Source organism: Pyxicephalus adspersus, chromosome 9 (assembly GCF_032062135.1).
Source record: "Pyxicephalus adspersus chromosome 9, UCB_Pads_2.0, whole genome shotgun sequence".
Classification (NCBI taxonomy): domain Eukaryota; kingdom Metazoa; phylum Chordata; class Amphibia; order Anura; family Pyxicephalidae; genus Pyxicephalus; species Pyxicephalus adspersus.
In genome coordinates this window covers 46,915,012-46,931,947 of record NC_092866.1, presented here as the reverse complement: position 1 = coordinate 46,931,947, position 16,936 = coordinate 46,915,012, and the positions used below count along the sequence as shown (strand labels likewise).

The 16,936-nt window shown below is 36.2% G+C and overlaps 1 protein-coding gene across 1 annotated transcript in view; it reads right to left on the bottom strand.

Moving 5' to 3' along the window:
- The window catches only part of LUZP2 (leucine zipper protein 2), a 338,727-nt gene that overhangs the window by 201,650 nt on the left and 120,141 nt on the right, over positions 1-16,936 (bottom strand). The window lies entirely within an intron of this gene.

Genomic DNA, 16,936 nt, shown 5'->3' with positions numbered 1-16,936 from the left:
ATGCCACATGTTCATTGGTCATAAAAGGGACATTACAAAAGACTTAAAAGAGTGAAAAAGATAGTTCTCATAAATGGTGTTTGTTTGTTAGAGCTTAAATTAGACGTTGCAAAAATATACTTTTACTTGGTAATTTATTTAAAAAGGAACAATGGACTAGATTAGAGAAAGATACTTTAAAGGCTTCAAAAGTAAAGTTTACTATTCTAGCACCTCTTTTAAAAACTTTTGATAATTCTTGACAGCAAATTTTACCAGGACCAGATTTATACTTTTTGCTCCTCTAGACCGCTTACCTTGCATTGCCCCCTTCCCCCTCCCTCCGAACACACAAAACACATTATGAAAGCTGTCTCAAAAAAAAAACAAAAGAGAATGAAAAGAGAGGAAAAGAGGAGAGAAAGCGAGAGAGAGGGAGTGGAAGAGCGGAGAGTATAAGAGAGTAAGGGTGAGAAGTATGGGTGGAAAAAAGGGAGACTAGGACAGAAAAAGTGATGTAGAAAGGAGAGCGAGAGATGATGGAGAGGGAAGGAGAGAGAAGGGAAAGAGAGAAGAGATAGAGAGGATATAGAGTAGAAAGAGAGAAGGGGAGAAAGAAGAGAGGAGAACAGAAAGGGAAAGTAGAGAAAGAAAATGAGGGAGGAGGGCAGGGGGGAGAAGAGAGAGTTTTTAGGGGGAGAATGGAATGGAGAAAGAAGAGTGATACTTTCTATACAGATGTCACCCTGCACAGATATCTGCACTATATGTGACCTCAGTATAATCAGTGAGGAGAGCAGTAGCAGGTTCCCCAAATTTTGTTGTAATGCCACCACTGATGTCTAAATGTGGGAAATCTGGCCCTAAACAGTACCGGGTTCTTTGTGCTGTGAAATGTTGATTCTTAAAATACATTTGCTGATTAAGCTGGGGCCAATACCTTTACTTTTAGGAATGGCACTGGAATTGAAACGGCATCCATAAGAACTAATTTGGTCACTATGTAAAAAAGACAGCATCTTGTGAGTTGCACTTTAGAATTTGTCTTCATCTCCTGACCTTATGTTTCACTCTCATACACAAATTATTGAGACTTTAATGGCACAAATTCCCAATAGAACATACATTTATTTATATTAAAATTTTAGGTTCATTTATTGAAACATAGATTGTCTTTAAAGTGTATTAAAAGCAATTCTTTGTTTGTCGAGTTACAGTTCACAAATTACAAAATACAATATAGTATGCAAAATATACCAAAAAATCTAAAATCACTTTATCCTTGATGGATATGGATGAGCGAAAATGCCTCTGGCATTCTCGCAAAAATTTCCTCGAAGTTCACATGGATCCGCACAATTTCGGCAAAATTATCGGAAATCATTATAGGAGGATTATCACCGCTTCATTCATAAATACACCCGTGGGAGTCCTCCTGTCAGTGAGCGATCCCCGGGCAAGCCCTCATTCTGACCTGTAGTGCTCGCTGAGAGGAGAATTCTCACTGCTCCATTCATAAATGCACCTGCCGTACTCCTCGTCCCAGAGTGAGTCATGTGGCTTGCCTTATGAATGAATGTGGCCGTTGGAAAAATCAGAGGTTTATTCCCACGCTGCATTTATTCATGAGCAGCTAGCCCTGAGACCTACACTGTGTTCCTGGATGGAGAAACTCTATCCAGGAACACATAAAACTAGTAAAGGGCTGCAAGAGCAATCAGGGAAGCGGATCTGACAGCCGAATTTACAAAGGCCGTTCTCGCCTACATGTTTGGTAAGCAAGAACAGCGCAATTCGTTGCAAGACCAAATTTATTAAATTCGCTCGCTCATCCCTATTGATTACATCATTACTCCATATTATCCAAGTACAAAATAGCTCATACTCAATGCGTTTAATTTTTCTATAAAAAACTTCTTTAGATCTTCTTAGCTCAGAGTTTGTTTAATTTTGCATTGAGTAATGCTAAAACAAATGTTTAATGTGCAGTCATTGACATTTTAGCGGGATTTGTGATCCTCAGCTTTCCCAGATTGTTACGCAAATACCCAATAATGTCACTAACATATGTAACTTGAGTACATTTTTGTTCCAATATTTTTTTAAGTTTAAGGCAGTTTGCAATCATGGTTTGAGGGCTAGCAAGGTAATGACCCGGCATTTTCAACACTTAGACCAACTATGTAAAACTCAAATTAGGAGTTTGACTAAATTGGACAGCTGGAACCAAAGTGGAAGCATTATACGTACCAAAAGACATAGAGTTTTTTTTTTTTTTCATCAAAAACACTCTAAGCACTTTGGCAATTTACATGTGAGTTAAAAATGTCCAACACACAAAAAAATTACTGAAGTTTTAGCTGTGATACAAACTATGTAAGAAAGGGTAACCATTATCATTTTCAAGGCTAGCTGCAGGGCTTTCTGCTAACTACACAATCAGGACATGTTTGGCTATAATGATTACATATGTTTCATGATGATCACTTTACAGAATTATTCTGTAAGATCAGATCTTGTGTTTGTCATCTCCTTGACCAACCTAAGTATAACAGTAACAAGATTGGCATCCTGTCCGGGAAGGTCAAATACCTATTGAATCAACAGATCCATACTTAGTTTCATGTTTATATACCCATACTGATATAAATATGATTAGAAACATGTTATTGGAAATGAAACAAAGAAGTTAACCAAAAACATGGGTGAAGAAATTAAATTACATTCATACAACAAGAAATAGTAAAATATTGCAAAGATTTAAAACATGGTTTTAGGTTTTTAGACCCAGAGTGTGAATTGACTTTAATAGAGTAGGCATGTACAACTTGGAAAATGAAAGATTTTCTAATATATGACATTATCTTACATAATAACTTAAATGCTATGATCCTCAGTGTCTACTGCCATATTCTGGCCGTCCTGTATTGCAGGTAAAGGCATTGCTAAGACTGTGATAGACCTTGGACACTCTGTAAAGGGAGAAAAAGAGGTTGAGTGAGAAGGAGATAGTGGGAGTGAACACATCTAACTGACTCACGGGGCTGATTTTATTGGGAAATAGAGTGGTAAGGGATGCTTCCGACCTGATAAACATAAACATTTTTTTGTATCAATATATTTATTGTTTAAAATTCAAAGTATGGAGAAATGCAGAAAATAAAGTATCTGCTTTGTATGCATATATTGCTGTGGCAGGCAAAAAAAGAGGTTTTTAGGGTGAAAGGAGGTGAAATAAGCAAGAATCAGAGATCTGTAGACTAAAAATACATCCAGCTAGGGAATATGGTGACTGGGCAATGCTGTGGGCCAAAACCACACTGCTGCCCAAGGGGAGGTGAATACCAGGTGGTGCTGAACATGAATATATTGCTAGCTTGGCATGAAGATCATGCTACCATGACGTATAGACCTGTTTGGCAACCTTTCTCCAAATGGGATTGCTATAGGAGTGGTATTTTACATTTTTTCCATACTTTACCATACTATAGCACATCGAAGCATCCCCCTGAAGGTAGGTGTGACGAAATATCGGTAGGTAAGCTGGAACCTTTTATTGTAGCCAATAATGTGCCAACATCAACTGCATTATGCGCAGGCAGCTGAGAGACATTCAACCCAATGTCCACTAGGAAAACATTCTGAATTAAGATTATACTTTCTAACTGTCAACCCAAAAACTAAACTGTAGCTTCTGACAAAATTGTCTCCTAATAATGTGAGATTGTTATGAAGACATTATCTTGTTATTATTTAGGGATAATGAATGTGAATGGCTATATGTATGTCCCTAAGTATTCTATAAGAAGACAGTGGTATACCAATATAGTAACTAAACATGTATTGTCTAACATCAAAACTGTTGGCAAAATGTTTGATGAAGTCGAATTAATAGATTGTTTAGCATTGCTTTCATATCCAACTCATTGAATAAAAATGCATGCTATTTATGAAAAGACTGCCAGCTATATTTTCAAATACATAAATTGCATTATTGTTTAATTTTTTGGCGAGCCAACTGTGTTGGAAAGCACATTAACTCATCACTTAAATTGTGTGCCATCTGTAAAAAGCATATGGGTTGTGCTATTTTCTTCACTAGATGTTGTCAACAAAAATAAGTCATTGCAAATTCTAATTAAAATATAAAAATACATATTTGCATTTGGGGTTATGGAAACTCAATTCTCATTGACTAAATGCAGCTTTCATGTAAGGCATCCAAATTATGTTCTACAGCAAAGATAATGTTTCCTAAAACTAAAGTCAGCTACTAAAGCTATCAAGCGGGCATGTCATCAAATATAAATTCAAAGAAATCACATGAAAGCTCAATTCACAAACCAAACACCGGGATACTAATTTTTATGATTTTTAGTTGAGTATTTGAATTTGTAAATTAGAAAACATGGTTACAATTGAATGGGATTAAATCTTTGTGAGATGATCCTAATGCATCCTAATCTGGGATCTAATTGCAGTCATGCTCCAGAGTGCACCTCACTGGCTGAATTGAAGTGAATTTACTGTAGACTACGTTACTCATCTTCCTATGCACTTTTATCTAGCATTGCCAAAAACATTTAAATCTAGTTAGATCAGACACTTTATTGGTTTATTTTTTACACTCAGGGTTTCAAAATTTTTAGGCTATCAAATAGCTGATAGTGGGTGTATTTTGGAAATCCTGTATGCACAGGTTCTCAGATCACCGACAAGAGAAATGGAATAATATCTAGCAACAACTTCAACAAAAACTTCTCATAGAATCCTGACCTTGTAATGATTTACTTAAGACATTTGGGCAGTTCACCTATCATTGTAAATGAATACTCTATAAGGAATAAGTCATTAAACAGTGGGTAGAGATGTTCAGATTGCAAACAAAGACATTTAGGAAAAGTGGGACTTTCACGGGATCTAAAAACATTAATATTAAAAGTATACATGTTTTATTAGATACATATTAAAATAGTTATTGATCAGGTCCAACATAATCAATGTAATCAATCATGATCATGTAATCAATGCTCATTTTAAGATGTAATTTATATGTACTTTTTATATTAAGGTTTTTTAAAGCCTAGAAAGTCCCACTTTCCTAGAACATCTTTGTTCTTGTCGCAATCTATACTTATTGGGATGTGGCATCGTTTTTTTAAACAGTTAGTAAAACCATACCTTGGGATTTTTTTTAAATTGCAGAAGAGAGGTGTTCAGAAAAAAAAATCCAACTTGGATCAACTTGGATTCATCATTTAGATCAGGTCATACTATACCTGGTATAGAACAAATAATTTATCCAGCCTTTGGATCGTGACAGCTGTCAAACTCCAGCAGATAGGTAGTCCTAGCATACCTGTCAGTGACATGTATTTTAGGGCTCAGCCAATCTGGCAACCAGGCAATACTGCCATTAACTTCTGGCAGCCTAATATACCTATCAATAGGTTATTGTAACTCTATCAAATTACAGTCCAAGGTTGAAAAAGCTTCAATCCAAGTTGGAAAAATTAGTTTGGAACGAATACCCAATAAATGTCAAAAAACATGATTTTTGCTTGCATCTGATTCAATGTGCCAGATTTATTAAAGGTCTCCAAGGCTAAAGAGGATACACTATCATCAGTGAAGCTGGGTGAACCTGAAACCAATGTGGTCCAGGATTGAAAACATTTTATATCATGGATTTTAGTAAATTTATTCCAGGTTTGCTTGATCACCCAGCTTCAGTGATAAAAGTGTATCATCTTCAGTGTTGGAGAGCACTTAATACAAACTAGAGTAACTTGTAGAAAAACACCTTTACTTCCAAAAGACATTTTTAACTGTTACATAGCATATCAATCTCACAGCAAGTCACCGCCTCCTAAAACACGGAGCGTTTTTCTCTTCATGAGCACAGTGCTCTAGAGAGAAATAGTTGAGCAGATGGAATAACTAATGGAGGCTATTTGTGAACTAAACGACTAATTTCTCTTATTGCGGGAGGTATCATGATCAAATAGACCATGTCAGACAATAATTGCAGACAGTTACATTGGTTTGAACATCAGGTACTTGATTTTCTAAGTGCAATGTCAAGATTCTTTTTTCTATAGCTATGTTAATCTCCCATCTGCTTTGAAGGTCAGCGGGACGTTGTGGAGAAGTAAGTGAAGGACTTTGATGGGTGAGCTCGGACCACCTAAATAAAGTCTCATAAAAGACACAGATATCGCTATACAGAGTTAAATATGATACCAAAGAAATCTTAATCTATGGTTAAAGCTAGACTCTAGACAGACAAAAATATTTAAAATGACATTACATATGTTTTAAATATAATCAAAGTTCCTAAATCAGACAGAATGACTCCAGGAGGATTGGTGTGCACTTTGGGTTAATCAGCCATTCAAAGCAGAAGTGCAAACAGATGTTAAACGCTCCCTTTATCGCAATTAAGTATTCATGAAAAACAACCTTAAATCAACCTTATTATTTTATTTTTTTAAGTGCTATTACTTTTAATAACAATGGTAAGTACTCATCTTTTCTGCAGCCCCAAACACTACTCCATCACTAGACCTATAAACTACTGATCCCATTAAAGTTTACTGGGAAACCAACACTACCAGATTTCCCTCAGTTCACGCTGGTTTCTCATGAGCCACTGAAGTGGGAAGAGATAAGTAAACAAAAGATGTCATGGTGGGACGTAAGACAAAGGTTCTGTGTGGACAGTATAGCAAATCACTGCTGACTTGACAAAATCCATAGGCAGCATACAATTCATCAAAGAAAAGGTTTTCTAGTGACCCAGTTATAAAAGGGGGTAATACAATGTTCAACATAAAACTGCATTATATATTATAATATATTAAACCTGGACTCAAAAAATGTCATCCAAATATGATCAATCAATAAAGTACAGGTAGTCCTTGGGTTAGAAGATAGAGACTATAGGTTTGTTCTTAGGTTGTATTTGTATGTAAGTCAGAACAGGTACATATTAATAAATGCAATTAGGACAGATGTTTGTCTTAACATACTATTAGGCAGCATGGTGTCAGTTGTATAAAATCCTCACTGTGAGTAATCATAAACAAAGCAAAAAAACAAAAAAAAAACTTTATGAAGCCTAGGCTTTTATTACCTTCTAGAGCAAGCTGTGCTTTGATATGTAAAAAGAAAAACTTTTGTCTTGGTCATTAAAGAGTTACAAGAGCTTGCTCAGTCTCAGCAGTGTTTAGCAAAGGATTTCTTCTGCAAGTCACGCAAACCGCCCCCTCCCCTTCCAAGCCACTTGAGGGAGCAGGGACGCCCTGTTCGTATCTAGGAATCGTCTGTATGTCAGATGTTCCTAAAAACTGGATTACCTGTATATTATTCTACTTTGTGTGGACCACATGCCTTAATAAACCCAGATAGCAGTGGTCACATCATAAGTGGGCTGTGCATAATTTGTGCAAAGAACAGATCTGTGGGTGGAGATTCTACACACACAAACTTCTACACACAGGCAAAGTTTTTACAATTATGCCGAGATCTGGAAGATATAACTGAAGTACACCGATATTCATATTTACACATGAGTCTTGTAATTAGACAACATTTACTTATGCTGGAGTTCAGTTTTAGACGGTTTGCCTGAAGTTCAGTTTTAAAGGTGCTATAGCACCTGAAAATGGTAGTTGCCTGACTGTCTTGCTAACACTGATAAATTTGTCACTGGCTCCTAACAAGTATGCAGAAGGACTTTTGATTTTATATATGTTTTTTAACTTCCCTAAAACTACATACTGTTTTTTGTCCATGACTCAAATAATTGAAGCCATTAGCTCCAAAAAACAGCCAAGCAACTAGCATTCCCAGAAGGTGGACAGAAACGGCAGCCCTCATAAATGGACAAATATTCTGTAAGAATTGTAACTGTTATTCAGCCAATTTATAATACACTTAGAACAAATTCACTGGCACTAATCCGTAGTGAAACCTTCTTATGCTTTTTTCTTTTTTAGCATTTTAAAACAGCAACAGAATAAAGTCAAAAAATAATAAAATTAGGAATGGATTTAAAAAAAGAAAGAGAAAAAGAAACTTCAAAGATTGACCACATTCGTCACGCAGTCAGTTATAGCCCCTGAGTCCCTGCTTTATATTTTATTACATACTGCATTAAAAATACTGAATGAAGGCATCAAACAACCCCCGCTGCCTCAAGGCATTTTCTTGAGAACTACACAGGTTCCTCCACTCATCATGGGAACATTCTATGGAAATGAGATTACTAATACAGGGGGCTCGAGCACCAGTGCCCTTCTCTATGTTTCACCTTCACTTTTTTTATCCGGCCTCTGTGGATTTCTTTCAACTTTTAATCAGTCAACAAAACTTTTCATCTGCTGTTTGTTATGCTGCAGAGGTGTCTCACTCTTGGACCTAAATTACTGGAAAGATATCTAAATATGAAGATTTCTCCTGCAAATGTAATTAGTGTTTTGTGCTGTTTTATGCATTGACTGTTATCTTGTGTCGCGTTCTATGAATCACCCATACATCATTAAAAAACGGCAAAAATCTTTAGAGGATTGCAGCGATATATTAACACCAGACATACCAGTATGGATTGAGCTTCGTCACAGATGCATAGTAATTGCCAGATCTGACCAGGGTGTTCAGGATACCACTATTACAAAAGAATATTTGTCCAGAAGGGAATTTCAAGTAGATCCAGTGAACGGGTGACCGGTATGTGCCTAGCCTCCAAAAATTCTAGAAATTCGTTAGGAAAGAAGGAAAGGGAAGGCTATTTGAAAGGCACCCAATATTCAAAATTATAATAGAATAAAAACATAGCTTTATTAATTATTATTGTTACATAAATAAAACAGTAATATGTATACCTTATAAAAAAAACATACAGTACAAATAGATAAAATCACACTTTGATTGATATTGCTATGTTTGTATAGAAAAGAAAATGGTTTCCTTTCCTGACGCATTTCACCCAGAGGGCTTCCTCTGGGATATGGGAAACCAATAGCAAGCTATAAGTACAAAAAAAGTTGGGTTAGTACACATATTTTTATCAACAGAGGAGTTTTTTTAGTGTATAAATATGTACAAAATACTATATCTAATTATAAAGAAATGTGGTTGCCAATCAATTTATAAAAGTAATAAAGCGTGATTTTTCACTTACAACTGTGAGTATCTTAGTGTGTTCAATTCAGTTCAATAGTTTTTTAATTATTATAATTTTGAATAATGGATGACTTTCAAATAGCCCTCCCTTTCCCTCTTTCTTAACAGGGTGTTCAGGAGGTAAACTGAGGAAGCACATCATAGTGGGACAATAGCAGGAAGGGTCCAAGGACTATTTTTGATGCTCAATAAAACGAAAAGCCCACAAATACCATCATGGCTGCTCCATAAAGAAGCGTTGACAGCTGCTTAGACATGAATTGACTATCATACTTAAGATGGCCAAAAGCATTCTAAAATGATCTCTCACTACTGATTTACAAATGGCCAAGGTAAGTCTAACATGAATTGTTTTATCATTCAACCAATATGAGGTTACCTGTGGTCTGGGGGAACCTGATAAGTAAGTTACATGCCCGACCATACAACCATTTTAGCCAAGAAAAGACAATTTAATAGCCAACATACAACAAACAAAATAAAATACATACACTAAAACCAATTTGCAAATAGTGCAGGTAAAACAAATAGCTAACAACAAGCCTATAAACAGTATATGAGGAATTACAAGCAGGCCAGGTCAAAGTGAGGTCAGGCAAAGAGTAATGGCTAATAGAAGATACAAGAGATGAAGGTCAGACAAGAATAGGTTTACAGACACAATGTTGAGCCAAGGAACATACAACATGGTGGAACTAAATATTTTTCCACCAGCCAATTTCAAGTACTCTGACCGTGCTGTATGTCCCTGACTCCCTGACATTCTCCATTGCAGAGAGCAATCAATTGAACCCCAAATAATTGAAGAGGAATTTTGTCATGCCAACGACAAGCCCTGTCTCTTGTGCAAAGTAAGTGAACTATGAAAGGTAGCGTGCTGTCCTCAATAAACAGAGGCACACTTTTCAAATGTACAGATCGTCTGCAAAAATATTAGACGTGCTTCTTGACTATACCAAGTCTTATGACTTTGACACCCACATTCCCTAAATGTCCTCTTTCCAAGTTTTGTCAAAAATTTCTTAGTGGCTATAGGCAGGAAAAAAAAATAGGAAACGTTAACCTAATTTATACATTTTGTGGCTTGTTGCCTCTTTTTTTCTATTTGTGCTACCCTTGGGCACTGACCCATAAATGTCATTTTGGTATATACAGCCCTGCCAGTAGGTCAGGGAAAGGTTTCCTCGAGAGGTAGGAAAGCATGTTCAGAGTTCAGTACTGAGGTCTCTTATAGAGCTCTAGTATTAAATTGCACATTAGAAGTAATTGAAGTTAGAAACTCAACAGAAGAAGTACTCGGGCTATCAATATTTATTCACTGTAGAATGGATAACAGGCTTTTAGGATACATATACAGATTTAATGTATGAAAAGTATTTCCAATTAAATACAGAACTCAACCCCCTGTTAAAAGGGCAGTTAAAAAAAAACATTTATTAAAAACAGATTGATTGATAGATACACACAAACAAATCATAGTCATCAGCCGGAAAAATATATGACAATTAATCATCAATGTTCCTTGATCCAAATGTAAACAGTTGAGTGAAACATTTCCTTGTTTTGTGTACATTTGGAGGAAGACACGTCACTTTATCTTGTGCCTGTGCAGTGGGAGATCTGGAGATGTCATGAAGAACCAGGAAGAAAGAAGGAGAATATGGTGGCATTGGACAGAACAGTGAATAGAAGAGGGTAGACAAGAAAACACAGGATTCGCTGGGTGAATTTGAACATGGATTGAGGGTTAACAAGTTAGGATCAGCAAGTTTTTTTTTTAATGAAGTTTGGGCTTCAGGAGCAAATTATTGGCCAACATGTAATACATGACTGCACAATGTTTGCGTTTTACAGATTTTCTTTTTTTTAGAAATCATTTATAGTAGTCATAGAAGTAGCAGACAGCTAAATACGTAGCTGAAATATCCATGTATATACCATTATCTGCCAAAAGATTTGAAACTTTTATTTTTGAGATTCACTCAGCCCTGCCAGAAAGCACAGGCATGTTCCTGACCTCATGTATTCACAAAGCAAGAAAAAGGAATAGAGCTTGGTCCAAGACCAGCCATATACTATAGCCTGATCCAAGACCAACCCATACTATAATTTGTTAATGAAATATTTTCAACTGATGAGTCCAATCAGGAAGGTCCCTTGGATTGAGACCACCATGGGAGGCAGTAGAGCCTGATATGCTCACAGTGCTATTCCTCCATCTCCCAGTTTGAGTTCTGCTATATTGGGGTGAATAGAAGATTAACAGAAAGACAGATTAAGGGTTTTCAGATTAAAAGATTTCCTGGACAACCTATTGAACACATAACCGTATTCTCCACCCAAAACAAGAAGAACTAAAAAAAAAAAGTATTACAATGATAGACTTACTTTATATATTTGCCATTATAAATATATTACATGCTAAAATCCTATAGTCACAAAAGATCAGTGACAATGTCCTATTGAAACTAATATTTCAGATGAGGTTAGGGCAATTATTAGAAAAGGTGTGATAAACTCTGACCAACAGTATTTTGCAACCTCATCAATCATATTCTTCTGTTTAATTTGCATAATAATTTCTAATATTCTTGTACAAAACCCTTTAACATCTTTATGGAGCCCCTTTCTAGCCCCAAGCAATTTTTCTTCATAAAATGAAAAACTGCGATCTAACATATGCCAAGCAACACGTCTAATGAGATGAGGCATTAACGCTTTGACAATGGCAGAGACATTTTTATGCAAGAGATCTAGGAAAAGTGCTTTTCACAGCCAGAATTTCATGAAAGTCGTAACAATCCCTCACCCAACAACTAGAATAATACCCTTATGACAAATCACTGTCCAAACGGCAAGCCAGGAAATCTAAATGTCTGTATTGCTTGCTTCATTATAAATTATTCTATATTTTTAGAATATAGATCTGTCATTGACAAAACATGAATTAAAAAAAGACCCAGATGAACTACATTTCGGAACATATAAGCAAAAAAAAAAAAAATGACATTTACCATATATACTCAGATATAAACTGATCAAAAACTACAGAAAATACTCACAAAAAAAAACTTACCTGAGTATAATCCAAGGCACAGAATTCATCAAACACTGCTAACATTCAAAACAGTAAATCAATGCTAAAAAAATTACCATGCATTAATACATAAATTCAAACAACCTAATTATTTAAAAGGGTAAAGATTAAAATCACCAGGGTATAGTATTTTTTTCCATCCTCTCCTTTCCATCACCTCTCTTGTATCAAACAGCAGTTTGATATAAGATTCACATAAAGACACAGCATCATATACTGGTGTGACTTGAGTATAAACCAAGATTCATTTTCTAACGGCATGGATAGGGAAAAAAAAGAAGTCCTTGTTTTTACTCGAGTATATATGGTAATGTATTACAATTGAATTTCCTTAATTAGCACAAACACTCTGAGTAGCAAGGTCTTTTTTCCCATGCCAGTAGCTGCAGAATAGAACTCAGGCTCTCTTTATGGTAAGTAGTGTTTTTTTATAGCATAATATCTTTCAGATAAGCAGCTTTTAATGCATGTTGTGAAAGGTTTGCTGTGTACAGTTAAATAAGTGTAAGCTATATTAGTTCAGGAGTTCAAACTATTAGGGATTAGTGAGCGAGAGCTGATCAAGATGAAACTATCTTAAAAAAAAAAAAAAAAGTCCAGCGGGTTGTGCTGATCAGCTCAGTGTGTGATCCCCGGCACTAGAGATTAAATGGGGACAAGTCTCCCCATTCAAAACCCCTAGTGCTCTCTAATTGGTTGAGGAAAGGAAAATCCTGATGATGCTCAAGCATTTAACCTCTAATGCTCGGGGATCGCACACAGGAGGTTACCAGGGCTGCATGAATGAATGCAGCCCTGGGAATCCTTCTGTAATGATTTCCTGGAACTTCTGATGGGACCGCGAAATCGGTTCGCCTAAAATTTGCGGACCCTTCGGAAGTTCAAGGAAATTTTTGCAAGAATGCTAGAGGCATTCTCGCTCATCCATACAAACTATAAAACTGTCCAGAATAAAGATAAAGCTGGACTTTAACTGCAAATTTAATGAATTAGACTCCACATTGACATGAAATATTTATGACTACCTGTTAGGGGAGACACATATCAATTTGGTAATATGCAACTGGCAGTCAAAGGGTCCCGACCAATATTTAGTAAAGTCTGGTTATTTAAAAAAGCTACGATTTTAACGAAACCAGCATCTATTCCGAAAACAAGTTAAAAAATATATTTTGTTGGCTGTCTTAAGTGCTTTTAACAAGTCACATTTTAAAACCATATGATGCTTTGTTAGATATATGAGTCTACTGGTGACATTTGTTCGGACCCTTGACAGTACTTAAAATAAAAAGAAAAGCACAGGGGGTACTTATTAAATATGTGATGTTATCCATGGTGTGTAAACAATGCTGCTGCAGACAATGTTTACAGCACTTCCACTGATATGTGATAATGGGAAAAGAAAACATTATAAATGAACTTATAAATGGAGACAATAGAATCACAAATAAAGCCATTAAAACACAATTGTAATAACAGTGTTTTAGTCTGTAACGTATCACTCACAACACAATAAGTACTGCTCTCAAAACAAATGAACTTGGCTCTGACCTATCATCCACATAATGTAACTTTGTGATCGTATCTAAAATCAGTGTCACAGAGGCTTCTCTAAGAATCAGAATGCAGAACGTTTGTGGCTCCGGATGACAGTAGCTCAGCTGGTGGCCTCTAACAAAGAAAGTAATAGATTTGGAGTAATGATCTGACTGGTTGCCATCTGCTTTGTGCACAATTATATTATACAAAGATTACATGTTCTAGCGGCTTGCTAGGGTAGCTAAAACCTTGCCGCTGCCCTGTGGTGTTGATGAGGACGTGAACTGCGGCGTTTACCAGTTTGATATTCGGCAGTCTGAATTTTATGAGTAGGAAACATTATCTTGTTAGATAATAGCATCTGTATTCTGCCAGGTTGCTTTTTTTGCAGCAGCAGAACAAGATGGTTTTGTAAGTATTAAATTATAACATCAGCTTGTTTTTTAAAAAGAAAAGGTGTGCAGCCATTTTAGCGATTCAGAAATGACCTTGGAGTGAATGAACCATCACACACAGCAAGCCTGGAAATATGGCGTGACTATCTATCGAGCATCCTAATTTTGTGGCTTTTCAGGAAGCCGGTTACAGCGCTGCTACTAATGGGTACAATTCTTAATAGAAAACTTTAGTTTAAAAGAAAAAAATGTTTCTAAGTAAAGAAAATGATGACTTTACATTCCAGTTTGTGAATCTTGAAATTACAAGTGGCCTATGGATGGGACATTAGAAACACAGCAATGTCTTAAGGTTTAGTAAACTGGGATTTTCTATTTAGAAATAAAGATGCAAAGGACTGAATGTTTCTTATTAAAAGATTTCTGTAGAGATTTTCTTCAATAAATTTTAAAATGTTTAGGTTTTAAAAAAGATACAGAGAAAACAATACCTATAAAAGAAAAAAATACTACAAGGAAAAGAAAACTAAGGCACCACAGATTAAATTACAGGATGTCATATTCATTGAATACAATTGAATATATAGTCTGAATGGGACCAAGTGCCACATGATGTATTGTTAGAAGAAATGAAATAGTAAAAGAGAAAGCACAAAAGAAGGGGAAGAAAAAAGAAAAAAATGGGGTAAAAGAGTAAAAGAGGGTAAAATAGTATGAGAGAACCCACCAAAACTTACACCAGGCAGCCCCCTCCCTTTATTGTAGACAAGAAGTGGGCATGACAGACACAGAAATTAAATTTTAAAGTTACCTTGCAAGTAATGATGTCTTTACAAATGCCACTAAAAGTCTTGTAGTTTGGCTCCCCATAGTAAAGAACCAAATAACCTTTTGCCTTACTTGCAAGTTAGAGACCACCAGGCTTTTCCAAGAGTTTGTTTTCCAGCTGTAAACACAAAGTTTAACAATTTTGCCTGATATTTCTGGCAACCAGGGGGTGTATGAAGCAGTGGAGCCTCAATGGGTCCTTCAGATGTCTCTTTCGAGAAGAGTATAAACAATTTGAAATACCCCGTCCAGAATCATTTTACGCAAGGGCACTCCTACAAGATGTATTAGAGGGAGGGATCCACTTTCTTGGCTGTAAATGTTTTTAATTATTTCTTGGCTGTAAATGTTTTTAATTACCTAGATCATGGTATGGCTTGTAGATGTCAGCCAAATTTAGCCGGTCCTGTTCAAGATGTTTGTCTTGAAAGTTAATCAACAGAAAAGCAAAACACAAAAAATATAGAAAATATATAGATGTCGTGGGCATTGGAAAAAGATTTTTTATCAAACATTTCATCTCTGTGTTTTTTAATATTAGCAACATACTGAAACAGAAGCTTGTACATCCAAAAGAATCAAAATCCAACCGCTAACTAAATAAACTGGTATATGCAGTCAATTGTATTGAGAAAATACACTGACTTTTACATGGAGACAAAACAACCACTCAGCAAATGCAAAAGGGTACATAAACAGGTGAACTCATACCGGGACTCCTTCACCTTAGGGAAAAGACATTGTTTTGAGCACAGTGAGGTTCAAATTTGGGAATATCGATTCACAAGAGGCATTACAAAGGCCAAACTGGGTGGAGCAGCCACTTATAAAAATGGTTGAGGTCACCATTTAATAGTTTGGGTTATTAGAGTTGAACTAAACTCAAAAAGTGAATATTTGTCATGCTGCAATGAACATCTAGAAAATAGAACCCTATAAATTCTATCCTATGAGTTATAGTTCACCTGAAAATAAAAGAGCTTTCTAGTATGTGAGGGTGCAAAGAGTGTCTATAGCTTCATATTAGTTTGAATCTAAGGCATTGCTGGGTCAGAAGAAATGCGTTGATGTTATTGCTGTGTTATTCACTATTCTTCGTGCTTCAGGCTAAGAAATGAGGAAATATGGTTAAGATTCTACTAAGATGACCACCTCCACTCAGAGACACAGTGCAAAACAAGACATGTAGTCAGTAACTGGGTAATATCAGCTGCGATAAGGCCACCAGCAGTTTTTTTTTCCATATGACTTTTTGGATAGTAAAAGAGACTAGGGCTGGTGAGGAAAGGATGTCAGCAAATGGCCAGCATGACCAGTAGCTAGGTGGGAGCAGGGTGGATTAAGGGTTAAAGCAGGGAAGGGTTGTATAGGCTGACAAGTAAGGAAGTTGGGGATAGGTTGTTCAAAATAGGGGGAGAGAGAAAAAGTTAAAATTGGAATAAAGATGAAGTGAAGAAGCAGTTAGCAGAAGGGTACTAGCTTCACTACCACCCACCCCTTTATTATAGTGGGCACAAAAATGCAGAGTGTTTTAGTCTCAGGCAGTTGGGGTCCTTAGAGGGATTTTTTTTAAGGGAGTGTGTGTATGGGAGAACCATCTTAGGTGTGGGATCTCTCAAAAGGTGAGTAGTGTTCTCATTCTCGAGCCAGTGGCCTTTTATGGCTGGAAACAAAAGTTATGGGGGATCCAGCCCCAGATGGCGAGTGGTTCCTCTGACAGGTTAAAAACTTGAAGGGATTGCTTAAGACCATGTTTTAAGATTGTTTGGTATGTGTTTTGGTTGTGCAAAGGTTAAATGGGTTGGACTAACGTTTGAAGCAATTGTTATTTATGGTTTTGGTTATTTATTATAAAACTTACAGAAATGTGAGTGTTAAATGTTTTTGCATTATGGCAGGACAATAAAGCATC